Here is an 18,827-nt window from a genome sequence, read left to right as displayed (position 1 = left end):
GGGAACGCAACGTCTGCAGCTTTGTTCTTCCTCAATATTGCTCTCGCCATCTGGGGTCCGTCGTGTTTCTATACACATTTTGGGATCGTTTGTTCTATTTCTGTGAAAAATGCCATCAGAGTTTTGCCAGGGGCGGCACGGGGTCTGTAGACCGCTTCGGGTAACGTGGATATTACGATAATATTAGTCACGTGAGCACAGGCTATTTAAGATACCTTTATAAGTAATTAAAAGTATTTTTTCTAAAATGGCTTATTTTTGATTTTTAGAAAATTTTAAAAGATTTATTTATTTTAGAGAGAGTGAGCGCACGGGCGGGGGGCGCAGAGGGAGAGGGAGAGAGAGAATCCCGAGCAGGCTCCCCACCGAGCATGGAGCCCGACGCGGGGCTCGATCCCACAACCCTGAGATCGTGACCTGAGCTGAAACCAGGAGTTGGACACCTAACCGACGGTGCCACCCAAGTGCCCCCAATTTTTTTATTTTAAATTTAATTTTTTTGCAGTGGAACCGTCTCTGTTGCTCTCCTTTCCTCTCCTTTAGCTTTGTTTGGTGTCATTTAGCAAGGACACCAGGGAGAAGATCATCACAGGGATGCTGGGCCCCAGCGTCGCTGCTGAGCCTCCGGGCCCGTCCGCCTTGTTCGAGAGTCTGGAGGACGCCAGATTCCTGGCGGGGCTCCAGGGGCTGTTCTGGCTCCGCGGAAGGGACCGTGTTCTTGCTGTGGGGCTCACGCGGCAGGAAGAGCATCTGGGGACAGGAGCCGCCGGTCCTCTCCGCGTGGGGGGGGGGGCTCACGGGACGTTCCGTACGGGGTGGGGGACAAGCGCTGGTGTGGCCCCAGGATGCTCCCACGCAGGGGCCTTGCTGTCAGTCTGGGGCTCCCTGGGCACCCAGTTGCAGCGGTCTGCAGGAGGTCACAGAGAGAGGGTGCCCTGGTGGTCTGGAGACAGACCCCAGAGGAGCTAGCCTCTTGGTGACCGGCTCAGGTCCTCATGCCATCCCCAGGACCAGACCATGAGATACGCGGGCTTCTCCTGCTGGCTGCGGGTGCCAGGCCTCTGGGCATCTCTGGACACCTGTTCTCGCCCGTGGAAACCCCAGGAACCCTATCACACACGTGTGGAGAGTCCCTTGTGGGAGCAAAGGGCAGGACCTAAAATAGGCTCTCTCCACCTCCATGGGAATTACTGGCTGAGCCCCGGCGGTGTACCCGGCCTCCTCCAGGCCCCGTGGGGGCCTGTTCTGAAGCTGTCCAGGTGAACCCCGGCCGGGCCTCCTGACCCCCCTGCCTTCCCACGGCTGCGGCGTCCGTTGGGTGGACGTGGGCACAGGTCAAACACATCGACGGCCTTTGCAGGAGCCCCCACAGCCTCAGACCACGGAGGGCGTGGTGGGAGGTCCCACGTGCCTGGGGGTCACTCTCAGGGGGCTGCCAACACCCTCTTCTGGCCTGACAGGGTCGCCTACAGCTTGATCCTGGCGCGGTGGGGGAGGACAGGGAAGTTCAGGTGCTTTCGGGCTGGCAGGCGTCCTCCAGACTCCAGGGGGGCCCCCGGCCAGCTGGGGTGGGGTGGTCACGTGTAGCCAGAGGGAATCCCAGCCCGGTCCAGGTGCCAAGCAAGCTGGACGCTCGTGTCCTGGGACTGGGGAGAGACAGCCCCACCCCGAGTCAGCCCGAGTGCTGTCCTGTGTTTCTGCAGTGGCCCCAGAAATAGCGGGAGGGACTCCAGGGTCCCACTTCGGGCAACTGGAGAAGGTTCTCGGGCAAACGAAGCAGAGAGAGGGGGCCTGGCAGCCGCGGCCGAGATGCTTGTCCCCTGGAGAGCTGACCAAGGGCCGACGCCGGCACCACTGCCCTGAGGCACGTTTGGGAAGAGACCGGGCACGAGTGTCCATCTGGGGGCTGGGGTTCGGGCCCCTTTCCTTTTACTCCAGCTATCAGGTGGGGGTCCTGGCTGCCTGTAGATCAGTCAGGCGGAGGAGCCGGAGAGACAGTGCCCGGACAGCGGGAGCTCGCAACCGTCACACTTGGCGCCCTCCCGGGATGGCAGGCTCCTGGGGAGAGGGGCTGTCTCTCTCTGCTCGGTCTGGAGCTGGTTTCCCAAGCTGGTGTTCCGCGAGCTCACTTTCACGTGCCGTGTCTGTAAACGCGCTGGGAGGGGAACATTCTTCGCTAAGCACGTTAAGGGAGACAGAGCGCCAAGCACATTTCCTGTAGGACTTCCCAGAGACTAAATGAACCCCCAGGCAAAGGACAGGCGCACAGTATGTCCTGGGCCCGTCTGGCCGCCAGCCCTCCCGAGGCTCCCTGTGACCGGGCTTTGGAAGAAGGGGCAGAGCTGCCGGCCCCCGGCCTGGGCTCATGGGCTGCGGGGACAAACGACGCTGGGCTCAGAGCTTCAGCGACAGAGGCAGAGAGGAGAGACGAGGCGGCCAAGCCTCCCAGCTGGGTCCCCAGTGCTCCTGTGGACACTGAAGACCCCAGACGAGGCCACTCTGTGACCCGAGTGGAAAAGGCCAGATGCACTTCCAGCTGTGTGAGCGGGTGCCCCCTGGAAAAATGACCAGACAACCCCCTCTCTTGGCTAAGATGGGGGACTGCCGCCTCCTCCCTGCCTCTGGATGGCCTCCTAGGGACACCAGCCCCAGAGCCCCAGAGCTGTGCCCCTTCCCCACGGCACCCTACTGTGCTGGGCGGTGGGGGGGACGGGGGGAACCCGGCTCTGCTGTGCTGGGTCTCACTCCCCACTGTCTGTCCTTCCCTTACTGATCCGAGCGCTGCTTGAACATTAAAGACACTGACTCTCACGTCATCCGCGGGTGTCGGCCGCCAGCGTTCTCCGGGGCTTGTCGCGGGCCTCTTCGTGTTCAGCGCTATTTGTATACGCGACTGTCCTGCGTCATTAAGTCACATCCAGTGGCTTTTTCCTTCGTGATCTCCACTTTTCCTACTGAACTTTAAAAGTTCCTCTCCATCCCAAGAGGAAAAAGACATTCATCTTGATCTCCGTATTGTGTTTCATTTTTGCTACTTACATCTTTACTCAAAATATTTTTTGGTGTTTGGCATGATTTTTGCAAAAGATTTGCCCTTCGTCTCAAGACCGGCTACAAGGACTCCATCCACTCAGTCACACGAGTGTGTTAGAAATGATGCGCATGTGATGTCATCGGTCCTTGGGTGTGTCCGGGTCCTGCTGCGTGGGGGCTCGGATCCCAGCCATGAGTGTCCCCGGTGGCTCCTGCCCCCCACGCTCCTCCCGGGGGCTAACAACCGTGCGCGTGTCCTGGTAGCACCACAGCCTTCAAGAGGGTTTTGTGCCTGTGCCGTCACCTTCACAAAGAACGTTGGGGTCAAGTTCTAAAGCCCCTGTACCGATGGGATTGGACTCTGTGAGCCTCATAGATTAAGGAAGAACAGACTTTTAAAAAAACAATTAAGAAATGAAATCCAGAAACATGGTGTATCTTTCTGTTTCGTTCTTTTTTTTTTTTCTTTCTAAAGATTTTATTCATTTATTAGAGAGAGAGAGACAGAGTGTTCGCAAGCAGGGGGAGGAGCCGCACAGGGAGAGGAGGAAGCAGGCTCCCCGCTGAGCAGAGAGCCCGACGCGGGGCTCGATCCCAGGACCCCGAGACCACGACCCGAGCCAAAGGCAGCGGCTTAACCCACGGAGCCCCCCGGGCGCCCCGTTTCTTTCTTCTGTGGGTGCTGCAGAATTCTTATCTTTATTCCTAATTATTTGATGTTTCCCTGGTATCGTGAATATTTTCCACTACCTTTTATTTTCTATTTAAAAAAAAATCCTTTTAAAAAAGTCTTTCACTATTTTCTGTTTTTCTAGAAAAATGAGTGCAGCTGCCTCTCACAGAGCCCCGGCCACACGGAAGTGTGGTGACTGCGCAGGGAGCGCCGCCCTCCCCGGCCTCACGGGGCGCGTGGGCCCTTCCAGGTGCCCCGGTTTTCTTCTTCTCTTGCTCTTCTCTGCGATGACGGCGTCACCCTACACACGTGGCCACCTAGAGCCCTTCATACTCGTGGGGCAGGTCCCCGCTCACAGCCCCGGCTCCCCGGCTGGCCTTTCCCTGGCCCACGGGATGCTCTGTCTGGCTTCTGACCGCTTCCCTTGAGGGACACTTGGGTGGTTTCCATTCCTCGATCCTCACGCATCACCGGCAGGGGCCTCCCCGCCCCTGCAACCATGAAGCAGGTCACATCTGCAGACTCAGCAGGACAGGGGCAGGTAGGGATGAGCCAGCCCCACCGTGTGTTTTGGGAGCGAGGTCGCCAGAGAACACTGGCCTCCCTGCTGGACAGGTGCCTCCCCAGGACCCCTGCACCTGTGGCTCCTCTGTCGAGAATGCTGCTCTCCGGACTCTGCCGCTCAGGTCTTTATTCAGAGCTGTCTTCTCAGTGGTCTCCCCTCTCATATCGGCAAACACTGCCCCTTCCTGCCCCTTGCCCACTTCTCTCGTCCTTTCTGCTTCGGTTTCCTCTTCTGCATTCGCCGCCTCTAGGTCCAGCCGGGGTCACTCATCTATCTGTTTATTGTGAGTCTCCTGCTAGAGTAGGAACTTCTTGGGCAGCGACTTTGGTCAGTTTTGTTCTCCCAGAACAACGTCCGGCTCAGAATAGCTGTTAAATAAATGCTTCTGTGCTCCACGCCGCGTGTACACCTGGCACGCCTGGGATCTTGGAGGAGGGAGCAGGCTTGGTGTCCTCCCACTGAAACCTTGTGCTCAAAAACGGAACCGCAGAAACCCCAGAACCTTCCGTCCAGGCAAAGACCACGGGCAGCCAGGCACCCGCTGGAAAGTGTGCATTTAATATATGCTTTTAAAATAACAATGTTACCCTAAAGATGCAAATGTAGTGATCCAAAGGAGCACGTGCACCTGAATGTTCACAGCAGCAATGTCCACAGCAGCCAAACTATGGAAAGAGCCCAGATGTCCATCAACAGATGAGTGGATAGAGAAGATGTGGTGTATATACACAATGGGATACTATGCAGCCATCAAAACACCCCAAAATCAGGGGTGCCTGGGTGGCTCAGTGGGTTAAAGCCTCTGCCTTCGGCTCAGGTCATGATCTCAGGGTCCTGGCATCGAGCCCCGCATCGGGCTCTCTGCTCAGCACGGAGCCTGCTTCCCTTCCTCTCCCTCTGCCTGCCTCTCTGACTACTTGTGATCTCTGTCTGTCAAATAAATAAATAAATAAATAATCTTAAAAAAAAAAAAACCCAAATCTTGCCATTTGCAACGACATGGTTGGAGCTAGAGGGTATTATGCTGAGTGAAATAAGCCAATCAGGAAAGACAATTATCATATGATCTCCTGATATGAGGAATTTGAGAAACAAGACAGAGGATCACATGGGAAGGGAGGAAAAAATGAAACAAGACGAAACCAGAGAGGGAGACAAACCATAAGAGACTCTAAATCTCAGGAAACAAACTGAGGGTTGCTGGAGGGGAGGGGGGTGGGGGGACAGGGTGGCTGGATGATGGACATTGGGGAGCCTATGTGCCATGGTGAGTGCTGTAAATTGTGTAAGACTGGTGAATCACAGACCTGTACCCCTGAGACAAATAATACATTATATGTTCATTAAAAAAAAAATAGAGTCTCACCCTCTACAAAGAATTTAACTTGTACAAGTTTATAAATGGCGAGTAAGTGGCAAATATAGAATTTGAACCCTGAAAAAAACATCAACCTCCATGTGGGAAGAGGGATAGGCATGCTTTATCCTATTCCTACTGCTAAGTCTCATAAAAACCCTGGGTGTTATGCACAAAATGAATATAAGAAGGCTCTGAACGGTGGAGAGAAGGAAGACCAACCTCCCAAGGGACCTCGGAACCCAAGGATTAACATGGTGATTGTTTCCCTGGTTTGATTTTTTTTTTTTTTAATTTTTGCCTCCTATCCCAGGCCTGCTACTGAAGAAGCCAGCAACCCAGAAACACCAACAGGCACAGACCAAAAAAGCTACCCAATCAGCAGAGGGCCTGAAGGGCATAAAAAGGCTGGCCCTCCCGTGAGCAAGAAGGCGCGCTTCCTCCCTGACCACCCTGAACTGGGGCATTGGTCTTCAGGCTGGACTGAAACATGGGCTTTTCTTGGGTCTCAGACCTGCCCGCTTTCAGACCGGAGCTTACACCATCAACTCTGCTGGGGCTCCAGCTTGCTGGCTGTGGATCTTGGAACTTCTCAGCCTCCATAATCCTAGGAGCCAATTTTTAAATAATATATATGCATTCTGTTGGTTATGTTTCTCTGGAGATCTTATATGGCAGCTCTTACAAGAATGCTTCCATGAGAAGTTATGAACACATTAGAAACAAGTGGAAAAGTAGCAAGTCCCAAGAAAAAGTCTCAGCGAAGAAAGAGAAGATGACAGGAAGAGCCCAGTGAAAATACAGTAGCTAAATAAATAACAACTAACTAAATAATTTAAAAAAAAACCAACCAGAACTCCATGGAGGGATCAGAGGAAAGACCCAGTGAACTGGAAGATAGAACAGAGGTACCCAGAGGCATTTGGGTGGCTCAGTTGATTAAGGATCCTACTCCTGATCTCAGCTCAGGTCTTGATCTCAGAGTTATGAATTTAAGTCCTGTCAAAAAAAGAAAGAAAGAAAGAAGAAAAAAAAAAAGAACAGAGGAACCCAGTCTGAACCACACAGACATAATATACTGATAAAAGTGAACAGAACCCAAGGGACCTGGGTGACTACAGCCACAGGATTTGTCCCTGGAGTCCCAGACAGAGAAGAGAAAGAGCATGAAGCTAAAAAGTACGTGAAATGATGAGGGAAAAAGTCTCAAATTTTGGCAGAGGTCATAAAGCCCTATAGATTCAACAATGTGAACAAATCCCAAATAGGATAAAACCAAAGAAATTCACTCTGAGACACCTCATAGTAAAACTTCTGAAAACCAAGGGCAAGGACGAGGAAATCAGTGAGAGAGATCTGACATTATACCTATAATAGGAGAAACAGTTCAAATGACACCAAGTTTCAGAAATCATGGAGGAGAGAAACATTTTTCAAGTGTAGAAAAAGGAGAACTACCAACCCAAAATTCTGTGTCCAGTGACAATGTCCTTTAGGAATGAAGGAAGAACCAAGAATTCTCCAATAGAAGAAAACTAAAGGAATTTGTCATGAGCAGTCCTACCCTAAAAGAACATCAGGACAAAAGGAAATGATTAAAGATTAGCTAATGGGGTGCCTGGGTGGCTCAGTGGGTTAAGCCTCTGCCTTCGGCTCAGGTCATGATCTCAGGGTCCTGGGATCGAGCCCCGCATTGGGCTCTCTGCTCAGCGGGGAGCCTGCTTCCCCCCACCCCCTCTGCCTACCTCTCTGCCTACTTGTGATCTCTCTCTGTCAAATAAATAAATAAAATCTTAAAAAAAAAGAAGGAGTTCTAAAACATCAGCAAGAAGGAAGGAACAATGAAAAGAGTAAAAATGTGGGTGAATACATTTCCTTTCTTCTCTTGAGTTTTACAGATTTATGTTTGACAGTGGAAGCAAAAATTATAACACTGTCTGATGTAGTTCTAAATGTACTTAGAATAAATATTTCAGGAAATCATATTATAAATGAGGAAGCTAAAAGGATGTAATATGAGGCGAGGTGTCTATACTTTCACACGAACTGGGAAAATGTTGATGTCAGCACATGGTGATGAGTTATGTAGATAACATACATAACAGCATAGATAATATGCATATCAGATACTAGATAGATAACAGCATACCAGAGCAGTCACCACAAATCTATACAAAAAGATACTGTAGACAAATCACAATGGGATCCTGTAAGGTGTTCAGGTAACCCATAGGAAGGCAGGAAAAAGAAAACAGAGAACGAACAAAAAGAACAAAATTAAATGGTGGATTTAAGTCATAACACATCAATAATCACATTAAATGTAGATTTTTTTCGAAGTAGACCGGTTAAAAGCCTGGTTGCACAGAGCAGATTTTAAAAAACGACTGCCTATAGGCCGTGTACAAGAAATTTACTTCAACTATAACAATTTAGGTAGATTGGAAGTAACAGGGTGGATGGGGAAGGATGCAACATGCTAACACTGACCAAAAGAAAGCATGGCGGGGCGCCTGGGGGGCTCAGTCATTAAGCCTCTGGTCATGATCCCAGGGTCCTGGAATGGAGCCCCGAATCGGGCTCCCTACTCAGCGGAAAGCCTGCTTCTCCCTCTCCTACTCCCCAACTTGCGTTCCCTCTCTCGCTGTCTCTGTCTCTGCCAAATAAGTAAATAAATAAATAAAGTCTTTTAAAAAAAAGAAAGCAAGCAAGCATGGCTATCTTAATACCAAATAAAGTACGGTTCAGAGCAAAGCAAATGACCAAATGACCAGAACAATGAAAACTGACCCTTTTATCATTACATAGTGATGAAATGGCTAATCCACCAAGAAGACATGAAAACCTAGACGTGTACTCAACAAACAATGAAACTGAAAACAATGTACAGCAAACCTAATAGAGGAGGAGAGATGAATCCACAAGGCAACTGGAGACATCAGCATCCCCCACTCAGCAGTAGCCAAAACAATCAGCAAACATGTAGGGAGACCCTACATCACCGTCAGCCAACAACTCTGTAAATGTTGATCTCATCAACATTTACAGAATGTTCCACCCAACAGCAGCACATGCACAATTGTTTCAAGTGTGCACAGTTGTATACCAAGATAGACCACATCCTGGGCAATAAACATACCCCAACAAACCTAAGAGAAGTGAAGTCATATAACATGTGTCTTCTGATCACACTGGAATCCAACTAGAAATTAAGAGCAGAAAGATAACAGAAAAGTCTCTAACCACACGAAAACGAAACATCACTTTTCTAAATAATCCATGGGTTAAAGAGAAATCTCAAAAAACACACTGTATTGAATGACAATGAATAAAGCCACATACCCAGCATTGTGGGTGGTAGCTACAGCAGAGCCGAGAGAATGCTCTAGTGCTAATGCAGACATCGGAAAAGAGGAAACATCTAAGCAACAATCTATGCGCCCACCTCAAGAACTTAGGAGAATGTCACAAATCAGGTCTCAACTGGTACCAAAAGGTTGGAATTATTTCCTGCATATTTTCAGATCATAATGCTTTAAAACTTGAACTTAATCACAAGAGGAAATTTGGAAGGAAGGCAAATAGAAAGAGGTTAAAGAGCATCCTATTATAGAATGACTGGGTCAACCATAAAATTAAAGAAGAATTAGAAAAAATCATGAAAACAAATGAAAGAGAAAGCACATCTGTTCAAAACTTTTGAGGTGCAGCAAAGTCGGTCCTAAGAGGGAAGTACATAACAATACAAGCCTTTCTCAAGAAACAAGAGAAGTCTCAAATACACAACCTAACTGTACACCTAAAGGAGCTGGAGAAAGAACAGCAAACAACAAAGCCTAAACCTGTGGGAGTAGAGGAGTAATAAAGATCAGAGCAGAAATCAATGAGACAGAAACCAAAAGAACAGTAGAACAGATCAACAAAACTAGGAGCTGGTTCTTGGAAAGAATTAATAAGATTGACAAACCCCTAGCCACACTTATTAAAAAGAGAGAGGGAGAGAGAGAAAGGACCCAGATTAATAAAATCATGAATGAAAGAGGAGAGATCACAACCAACACCCAAGAAATACAATTATAAGAAAATGTGATGAGCGATTATATCCCAACAAATTAGGCAATCTGGAAGAAACGGATGGATCCCTAGAATTATATAAACTACCAAAACTGAAACAGGAAGAAACAGAAAACCTGAACAAACCCATAACCTAAAAGGAAATTGAAACAGTCATCAAAAATCTCCCAACAAACAAGAGTTGAGGGCCAAAGCCTTCCCAGAGGGGAATTCTAGCGAACATTTAAAGAAGAATTAATACCTATTCTTCTGAAGCTGTTTCAAAAAATGAAAAATGAAGGAAAACTTCCAAACTCTTTCTATGGGGCCTACATTACTTTGATCTCCAAAACCAGACAAAGACCCCACCAAAAAGGAGCATTACAGACGAATAACCTGATGAACATGGATGCAAAAATTCTTACCAAGGTACTAGCCAACAGGAGCCAAGAGTAGATTAAAAGAATTATTCACTACAACCAAGTGGGATTTATTCCTGGGCTGCAAGTGTGGTTCAAAATCTGCAAATCAATCAATGTGATACCTCAAATTAAAGAAAGAAAAAAAATAAATTAAGGAAAGAAAGAACAAGAACCATATGATACTCTCAATAGATTCAGAAAAAACATTTGACAAAGTACAGCATCCTATCTTGTTTAAAACTCTTCACAGTGTAGGGCTAGAGGAAACATACCTAAATACCATCAAAGCCATAAATGAGAAGCCCACAGCAAATATCATTCTCAATGGGGAAAAACTGAGAGCTTTTCCCCTAAGGTCAGGAACACAGCAGGGATGCCCACTGTAACCACTGTTGTTCAACACATTGCTGGAAGTCCTAGCCTCAGCAATCAGACAACAAAAAGAAATAAAAGTCATCCAAACAGCAAAGAAGAAGTCGAACTCTCACTCTTCACAGATGACAAGACACTCTATCTGGAAAACCCAAAAAACTCCATCCCAAAATTGCTAGAACCCATATAGGAATTCAGCAAATTGGCAGAATATAAAATCAATGCCCAGAAATCAGTTGCAATTCTATATACTATCAATGAGACAGACAAAAGAGAAATTAAGAAATTGATCCCATTTACAATTGCACCAAAACCCCTAAGATACTTAGGAATAAACCTAACCAAAGAGGCAAATGATCTGTACTCAGAAAACTATAGAACATGCATGAAACATTGAGCCAGACACAAAAAATGGGAAAAGTTCCTTGCTCATGGATTGGAAGACCAAATATTGTTAAAATGTCTATGCTACCTAGAGCCATCTATACATTCAATGCAACCTCTATCAAAATACCATCACAATTTTTCACAGAGATAGGATAAATAATACACAATTTGTATCAAACTCAACACCCAAAGAACAAATAATCCAGTCAAGAAATTGGCAGAAGACGTGAACAGACATTTCTCCAGAGAAGACAGACAAACAGCCAACAGACACATGAAAAAGTGTTCCATGTCACTTGGCATCGGGAAAGTACAAATCAAAACCACAATGAGATACCACCTCACACCAGTCAGAATGGCTAAAATGAACAAGTCTGGAAATGACAGATGCTGGCAAGGATGTGGAGAAAGGGGAACCCTCCTACACTGTTGGTGGGAATGGAAGCTGGTGTAGCCACTCTGGAAAACAGCATGGAGGTTCCTCAAAAAGTTGAAAATAGAGCTACCCTATGACCCAGCAATCGCACTACTAGATATTTACTCCAAAGGTAAAATGTAGTGGTCCAAAAGGGCACCTGCACCCCAATATTTATAGCAGCAATGTCCACAATAGCCAAACTCTGGAAAGAGCCCAGATGTCCATCCACTGATGAATGGATAAAGAAGTTGTGGTTCATCTACACAATGGAATATTACTCAGCTATCAGAAAGGATGAAATCTTGCCATTTGCAATGATGTGGATGGAAATAGAGGGTATTATGCTGAGTGAAATAAGTCAATCAGAGAAAGACAAATACCATATGATTTCACAAAACAAAGAAACAAAACAGAGGATCATAGAGGGAGGGAGGGAAAAATAAAACAAGATGAAAGCAGAGAGAGAGACAAACCATAAGAGACTCTTAACATAAGAAACAAACTGAGGGTTGCTAGAGTGGAGGGGGTGGGGGTATGGGATAACTGCGGGATGGGCATTAAAGAGGACACGTGATGGAATTAGCACTGGGTGTCGTATGCCACTGATGAATCACTGACCTCTACCCCTGAGACTAGTAACATACTGTATGATCATTAATTGAATTTATTTTTTAAAAGATTTCATTTATTTACTTGAGAGAGAGAGAGAGGATGAGAGAGAGGGAGAGAGAGCATGAGAAGGGGGAGGGTCAGAGGGAGAAGCAGACTCCCTGCCAAGCAGGGAGCCTGATGCAGGACTCGATCCCGGGACTCCAGGGTCATGACCTGAGCTGAAGGCAGTCATCTAAACAACTGAGCCACCAAGGCACCCCCTAAGTAACTGAATTTAAATAAAATAAAATTTAATTTAGAAAAAGAACCTAGAAGAAAAAGAGCAAAATAAGCCCAAAATGGGCTTTGGGAAAAGGAAAAGTGTTTTCCTAAAAGTATGGGGAAAAGAATGTAAAAATAAGGCCAAAAATCAACACAAATGAAAACAAAAATAATAGAGAATATCAATACAAGCTGGTTCTTGAGAAATTTTTTGAAAAATCAACACATATCGGGGTACCTGGTTAGCACAGCTGGTTGAATATCCAACTCTTGGTTTCAGCTCAAGTCATGATCCCAGGTCCTGGGATTGAGTCCCAAGGCAGGCTCCAGGCTCTGTGTTCAGCAGGCAGTCTGCTTGAGGTTCTCTCCCCCTCTCCCTCTGCCCCTGTCCTGGGTCTGTCTGTTTCTCTCTCTCTCTCTCTCTCTTAATTTAAATAAATAAATCTTCAAAAAAAAAAAAAGAATAAAAAGAAAAGAAAAATCGATACGTATCTGGCAAGACTGACAAAAAGAAAACAAAAATTACCAATACTGAAACTGATACAGGGGATATCACTACAGACCTTGAAGACATCAAAAGAATAATAAGAGAAAACTATGAACAACTCTACACTCATAAATTTGACAATTTAGTTGAAATGGATCAATTCCTTGAAAACCACAAATGGCACAATTAACCTATAAAGTAGGTAATTTGAATACCCTATGACTATTTAGGGAATTGAATTCTTAATTTTATTTTATTAAAAGATTTATTTATTTATTTTAGAGAAAGAGAGAGAGAGAGGTGGGGAGAGGGTGGGGGGAGAGGGAGAAGAAATTTTGGCAGACTCCTTGCTGAGCTCAGAGCCAGATGCGGGACTTGATCTCAAGATCCTGACATTAGGACCTCAGTTGAAATCAAGAGTTGGATGCTTAACAGACTGTGCCACCCAGGGGCCCCAGGGAAATTGAATTCTTAATTTTAAAACTCCCCAAAAAGATTTCTCCAGGCTCAGATGATTTCACTGTGGAATTCTATCAAACATTTAAAAAATAATTAACATCATTTCTACACAATCCCTTCCAGGAAATGAAAGAGGAGGGAATTTGCCTTCATTTTATAAAGCTAATATAATTCTGATACCAAAACCGTACAAAGATTGTAAAAACAACAAAAACAAACCAACAAAAAACTACAGGCCAATGTATGTCATGAAAATCCTTAAGAAAATATTAGCAAATCAAATTCAACAATTTATGAAAATAATTATACACCGTGACCAAGTGGAGTTTATTCAAGGGATGCAAGACTGGTTCAATATTCAAAAATCAATCTATGTAATCTACCATGTCAACAGACTAAAGAAGAAAAATCACTTGATCATATTAGTCAATATAGAAAGAGGATTGGACAAAATTTAACACATGTTCATAATAAAAACTCTCGTAAATATAGGAATAGAAAGGCCTCTGAAAATTGATAAAGAAAACTTACCAAAAACCTGCAGCTAACATTATACTTAATATGCAAGAGGATGCTTCCGCCCTGAGATCGGGAACAAGGCAAGGATGTCCACTCTCCTCACTTCTCTTCAACACAGTGCTGGAAGTCCCACGCAGTGCAATAAGGCAAGGCAAGGAAATGAATAGGCACATAGACTGGGAAGGGACAGATGAACTGTTTCGGTTTACAGACGACATGACTGTGTTTGTAGAAAATCCCAAAGATTCTATAGCAAAACAAAACCACTTCTAGAACCAATAAAGGGAGTTCAGCAATGTTGCAGGATGTAAGATGAATATGCAAAAAGAAATCATTTGTATTTCTATGCACTAACAATGCACAAACACGTGGGCATCGGAAGTGGAATCACAGAACTCTTTACCCTTGCTCAAAAGATTAACTGCTCAGGAGTAAGTCTAACAAAGCATGTGTAGGACTTGCTCACTGAAAACCACAAAACACCACGATAGAAATCGGTGAAGGTCTGAATAAATGGAGAAACATACCATGTTCATGGATTGCAACACTCAACATAATACAGATGTTAATTTCCCTCAAATGGATACATAGGGTCAATGTAATTCCTGTCAAAATCCTAGCAAGATTTTTTATAAATTTTAAAACTTATATGGAAAATCAAAGGAACTAGAGTAACAGAGACAATTTTGAAAAAGAAGAGTAAGGTGGGAGCAGATAGAGATGGTCTACTGGATTTCAAAATTCATTGCATGGCTGTGGTATTTGAGACTGTGTGGTACTGGTGGATGGACAGACACACAGATCAATGGAACAGAACAGACAACCCACAGATAGATCCCCACAAATACATCTGCCTGATTTTTAGAATGAATTTTTTTTTTAAGATTTTATTTATTTATCAGATAGAGGTCACAAGTAGGCAGAGAGGCAGGCAGAGAGAGAGAAGGAAGCAGGCTCCCCGCTCAGCAGAGAGCCTGATGCGGGGCTCAATCCCGGGACCCTGGGATCATGACCTGAGCCGAAGGCAGAGACTTTAACACACTGAGCCACCCAGGCACCCCTGAATTTTTATTTATAGTAAGATAAACATACCATAAAATTTAAAATTTTTAGCATTTGAAAGTTCAAAATGCTGTAGTAATTAGTCCACTGTAATGCAACCATCACTGTCCATTTCCAGAACTTTTTGGTCACCCCACAGGGACATTCCATACCCATTCGCTGTCACCCCCCTCCCCTTCCCCCAGCTCCGCAGGCCACTGATCTGTTTTCTGTCTCTACAGATTTGCCTCTTCTGGGAATTTCATATAAATGGAGCTGTGTGATGAGCGGCCTTTCACATCTGTCTGGCTTACTTCGGGGAGCATCACGTCTTCGAGGTCTATCTGCACGGCAGCAGGGCCTGTATCCCATCCTTTTCACGGCTGAACAAGTCCATCGTGTGTCTACGTTTGATGTATCCATTCTTCCGTAGATGAACATTTGGGTCGTTTCCGCCCGGTAACCGCTGTTGAATAGCGCTGCCGTGAACATTTTTGCACAGGCTTTTGTTTGCACACCTCCTTTCCGTTCCTTTGGGGGCGCAGCTGGGAGTGGAATGGCTAGTATGGTAATTCTTATCGAAGAATTCAGCATATTGATGTACCTGGATGACTCAGTCGGGGGAGCATGCGACTCTTGACCTTGGGTTTGTGGGTTCAAGCCCCACATTGGGTGTGGAGATGACTTAAAAATAAAATCTTAGGGGCACCTGGGTGGCTCAGTGGGTTAAGCCTCTGCCTTTGGCTCAGGTCATGATCCCAGGGTCCTAGGATCAAGCCCACAACGGGCTCTCTGCTCAGCGGGGAGCCTGCTTTCCCCCCTCTCTCTCTGCCTGCCTCTCTGCCTGCTTGTGATCTCTGTCAAATAAATAAACAAAATCTTTAAAAAAATAAAATAAAATAAAATCTTAAAAAAAAGAAGAACTTAACTTATGAAGGAAATTACTGGGGAGCAGCCATATTTCTCAGTGGGGACACCCTCTGCACTCCCCCAACAACGTATGAGTGTTCGGAAATCTCCGTGTTTTCGCCAACGTATTACTTCCTAGTTTTGGATAGTAGCCGTCCCGGTGGGTGCGAGGTGGCCTCTCATTTGGCTTTCCTTCGCATTTCTCTAAGAATTAGTAGTGTTGAGCATCTCTCATGGGCCAACGGAGGCTCAGACAGGGTCACGCAGCTCGCTGGTGGCCGATAGGGTGTTAAGGTCCTGGCAAAGTGTCACCAGGAGACAGAGCCTCCCCGGATGCCCTCTCCGGTGGGAAGTCCCCTCCTGCCCTGTTCCCCGAGCTGATGCCCAAGTGCCCTGAAGCGGTCCCTGCCTCCTTACCACTGGGAGCCCAGCCCCTCCCGGGACCCACACGTTCTGAAGCCTCCATCTGCGGCCACACAGAAGGTCACCGAGTCCAGGCTTCTTTGAGGGAGCCAAGCCAAGCAGCCGAGGGGCAGGCCGCCTCCGGTCTCTGCCCGGCCCTGCCCTGATCTCTGCGCACATCACATAGAGTGCGCACATCGCACTCTTTGACCTGACACGGCCTGGGCCTGTGAGCCGTGTCCTGTGTGCTGAGAGCGTGGACCTGGACACCGTCCACCCAAGGCCATTTACTCACAGCCTCCTTGGGCCTCCGTCTCCTCATCTGTAGAATGGGATCATCATAACGCCGGCCTAGCGGGGTAGCTGTGAGGTGGAGTGTAATTGCAAAGTACTCAGAACAGGGCCCGGGGCGCGGTGGGAAGGACGTGTCTGCTACGTAAAATGACCACGTCGGAGGAAGAGATTCCGTGCAGGTGAGGTCAGAGGCTTGGAGGTGGCCGGCCAAGCGGCAGGTGGGTCTCTGCGCCCTGCGCCTCGAGGGGGACCTGAGTACGGCCCACCTCTCCGACGGCAGGGGGCCGCTGGAGGCGGGGTGGGCCCCTTGCCCTGGCTCCTGTCTGGGTCTCACAGGCCGCCCCCAGCCCCTGCAGGAGGGGGCTGCCACGGAAACCCCCACGGGGCGGAAAGTCCAAAATTCTCCAAGGAGCCTCGCAGATCTGTTGGCGAGAAGCTGGGCGGCGCCTGCAGGCCGGGCCGGCTGCTGACCCAGGTGCACCCACAAGGCTTTCGCAGCTCGAGAAAAGTGAAGACTCAATCCTTTTGGCTATTTTTACCCCCTGGACCGTTGTCTTGTGGTTAAGGTGTCCCTTGATGAGTCGGCTGCTGGGGGAAAGCTCGGCCGGCTGCGGAGGGGCGTTATAGGGCAGCTTGGCCCGAAGGAGGGGGACACCGAGCTGCCAGGGGTGTGGCTGCGGTCACCCTAACACCACCAGCAGGCTCCTCAGCACCCCTAGAGCCTCTCTGTGGGACCCCTGCAGCTTGCCGGCCCAGCAGGTGCCCTCAGATGGGACACGAAGTGCTCGGCTCCCTGAGACCAGACCCCCCACGAGCGGGGATGCGGCTGCTCCAGCAGATGCTACGGTCAGCAGCGACTCCGACTTCTGCTTTCTTTCAGAGGCCACAGAGCATCCCACGTGCAGAGCGGGCAGGAAAGGCCAGGAGGCCGTAGCCTGGCCAGGGCTGGGGCGAGCATGTGCTTCTCTGAGAGGGCGGCCGGCCCGGCGTCGGTGGGGCCCCGGGGGTGTTCCCTCTGGATGTCTGTGATGGCACAAGGCAGGACGGGCTGGGACCGCCCCAAGCCCCAGCCCTCCGCGGCCCCTGCCCACAGCACTGCAGCCGCTGGGCCCGCAGCCCCGGAGGCCGGCAGCACGAGGGCCCCGCTCCCAGGCCGGAGGCCCCAGAACATTCCACAGCCGGCCGCGTCTGCTCTGACCCTCATTGCTCTCGAGGTCCACACTCAGGTCCCAGCTCTCTGGGTGACGACCCCCACAGCCCGAGCCCAGGCTTGTTCCGGAACACCTCAGAACACCCATCGGGCAGCAATCCGAGGGACCCAGGCCCAGGGAGGGGGACAAACCCACACAGACTCCCGTGGCAGGAAGAGGGGGCCCTCAGCAGCACCCCCAGAACTCCCACCGTGGTAGAGAACACAGCTACCTAAACTCATGAGGAATCTTGGCGACACCCCCACGGAATCTGTCTGGGCCCCCTCCCCTTGCCCGGGGACCCCTCCTCCCAGCCCAGCACTGCCCTGACCCCGGGCTTCCCGGGTCCTCCCGCCCCACACTCACCACCGGCCCATCCAAGACTGTCCAGTTCTTCACCCAAAAGACCTCCCGTGGCCTGAAACTGGCCGCCTGGACGCGCCCTTCGTCTGTGGCCCTTGGCCACACTGGGTCCCGCGATCTGGCAGCACCCGGTCCCCCACACTCACCCATCATAGCCTGGGATGCGGGTCCCCCGTCTGCTACAGCCCCCCAGGATGGCCTCCCCGATTCCCCGCACCATCCTCCAGCCTCTGTCGCCAGCCCTGGAAAGGCTCCTGGGGCGTCCCTCCACCGGGCTGTGAGCAGGACAAGGACAGGGGCCCACGCTTAGGGGCATCCATCCACCGGGCCAGCTGCCTTCTCCAAGCTTTTTCGGGACACACCTGCAGGAAGGGGCGGTAGATTGCAGCTGGGCCCCCCAGGGGCGTGTGCTCCTGTTGAAGATGGGTCTCAGAGGGGGAAAGCGACTGGGCCAGCACCACACAGCCTGTAGGCAATGCCCAATGCTGTGCCCACTGGCCTGCGCTCAGTCCTCCATCAGACAGGCACTCCTCCATCTGACCCTCCTACAGCCCAGGCCCAGGGCCCTGGGCAATGGGGGTGGTAATGCCCACTCCCCACCGGGGACCCTGCCCCAGTCAGCCCCGTGGTCCCGGGCTGAGTGTCCCGTGCGCTTTGGGTGAGGTGGAGGGTGCCTGGGCTGGCCGCCTCCCAGCCCTCTCGCGGAGGGGTCGGCCCCAGTCCAGAAGCCTCCTTTACACAGGGGAGAGACGCCAACAGCCCTCTGGCGGGTGCGGAACTGGGGGCCTGGGGCCTTGTCCTCACTGGATTACACGGAAGTTTCCATTCCGGCCCCTCCCTCTGGCCCTGATTGGCTCTGGGGAAACACAGCCTTTGCTCTTTTCGGGGGGAGTCCGCTATAATAGAGACGGGGTGCTGGCTGGGCTCAGCCCTCCACAGGTGCCCGCCCAGCTGTGCCCCCACACAGGTGCCCGGCAGGGCAGGGGCCGCGCGAGGGCCAGGAGGCGGAG

The sequence above is a fragment of the Martes martes genome (genome assembly GCF_963455335.1).
Source record: "Martes martes genome assembly, chromosome: 1".
NCBI classification, from domain to species: domain Eukaryota; kingdom Metazoa; phylum Chordata; class Mammalia; order Carnivora; family Mustelidae; genus Martes; species Martes martes.
This window is presented reverse-complemented; position numbering follows the sequence as displayed.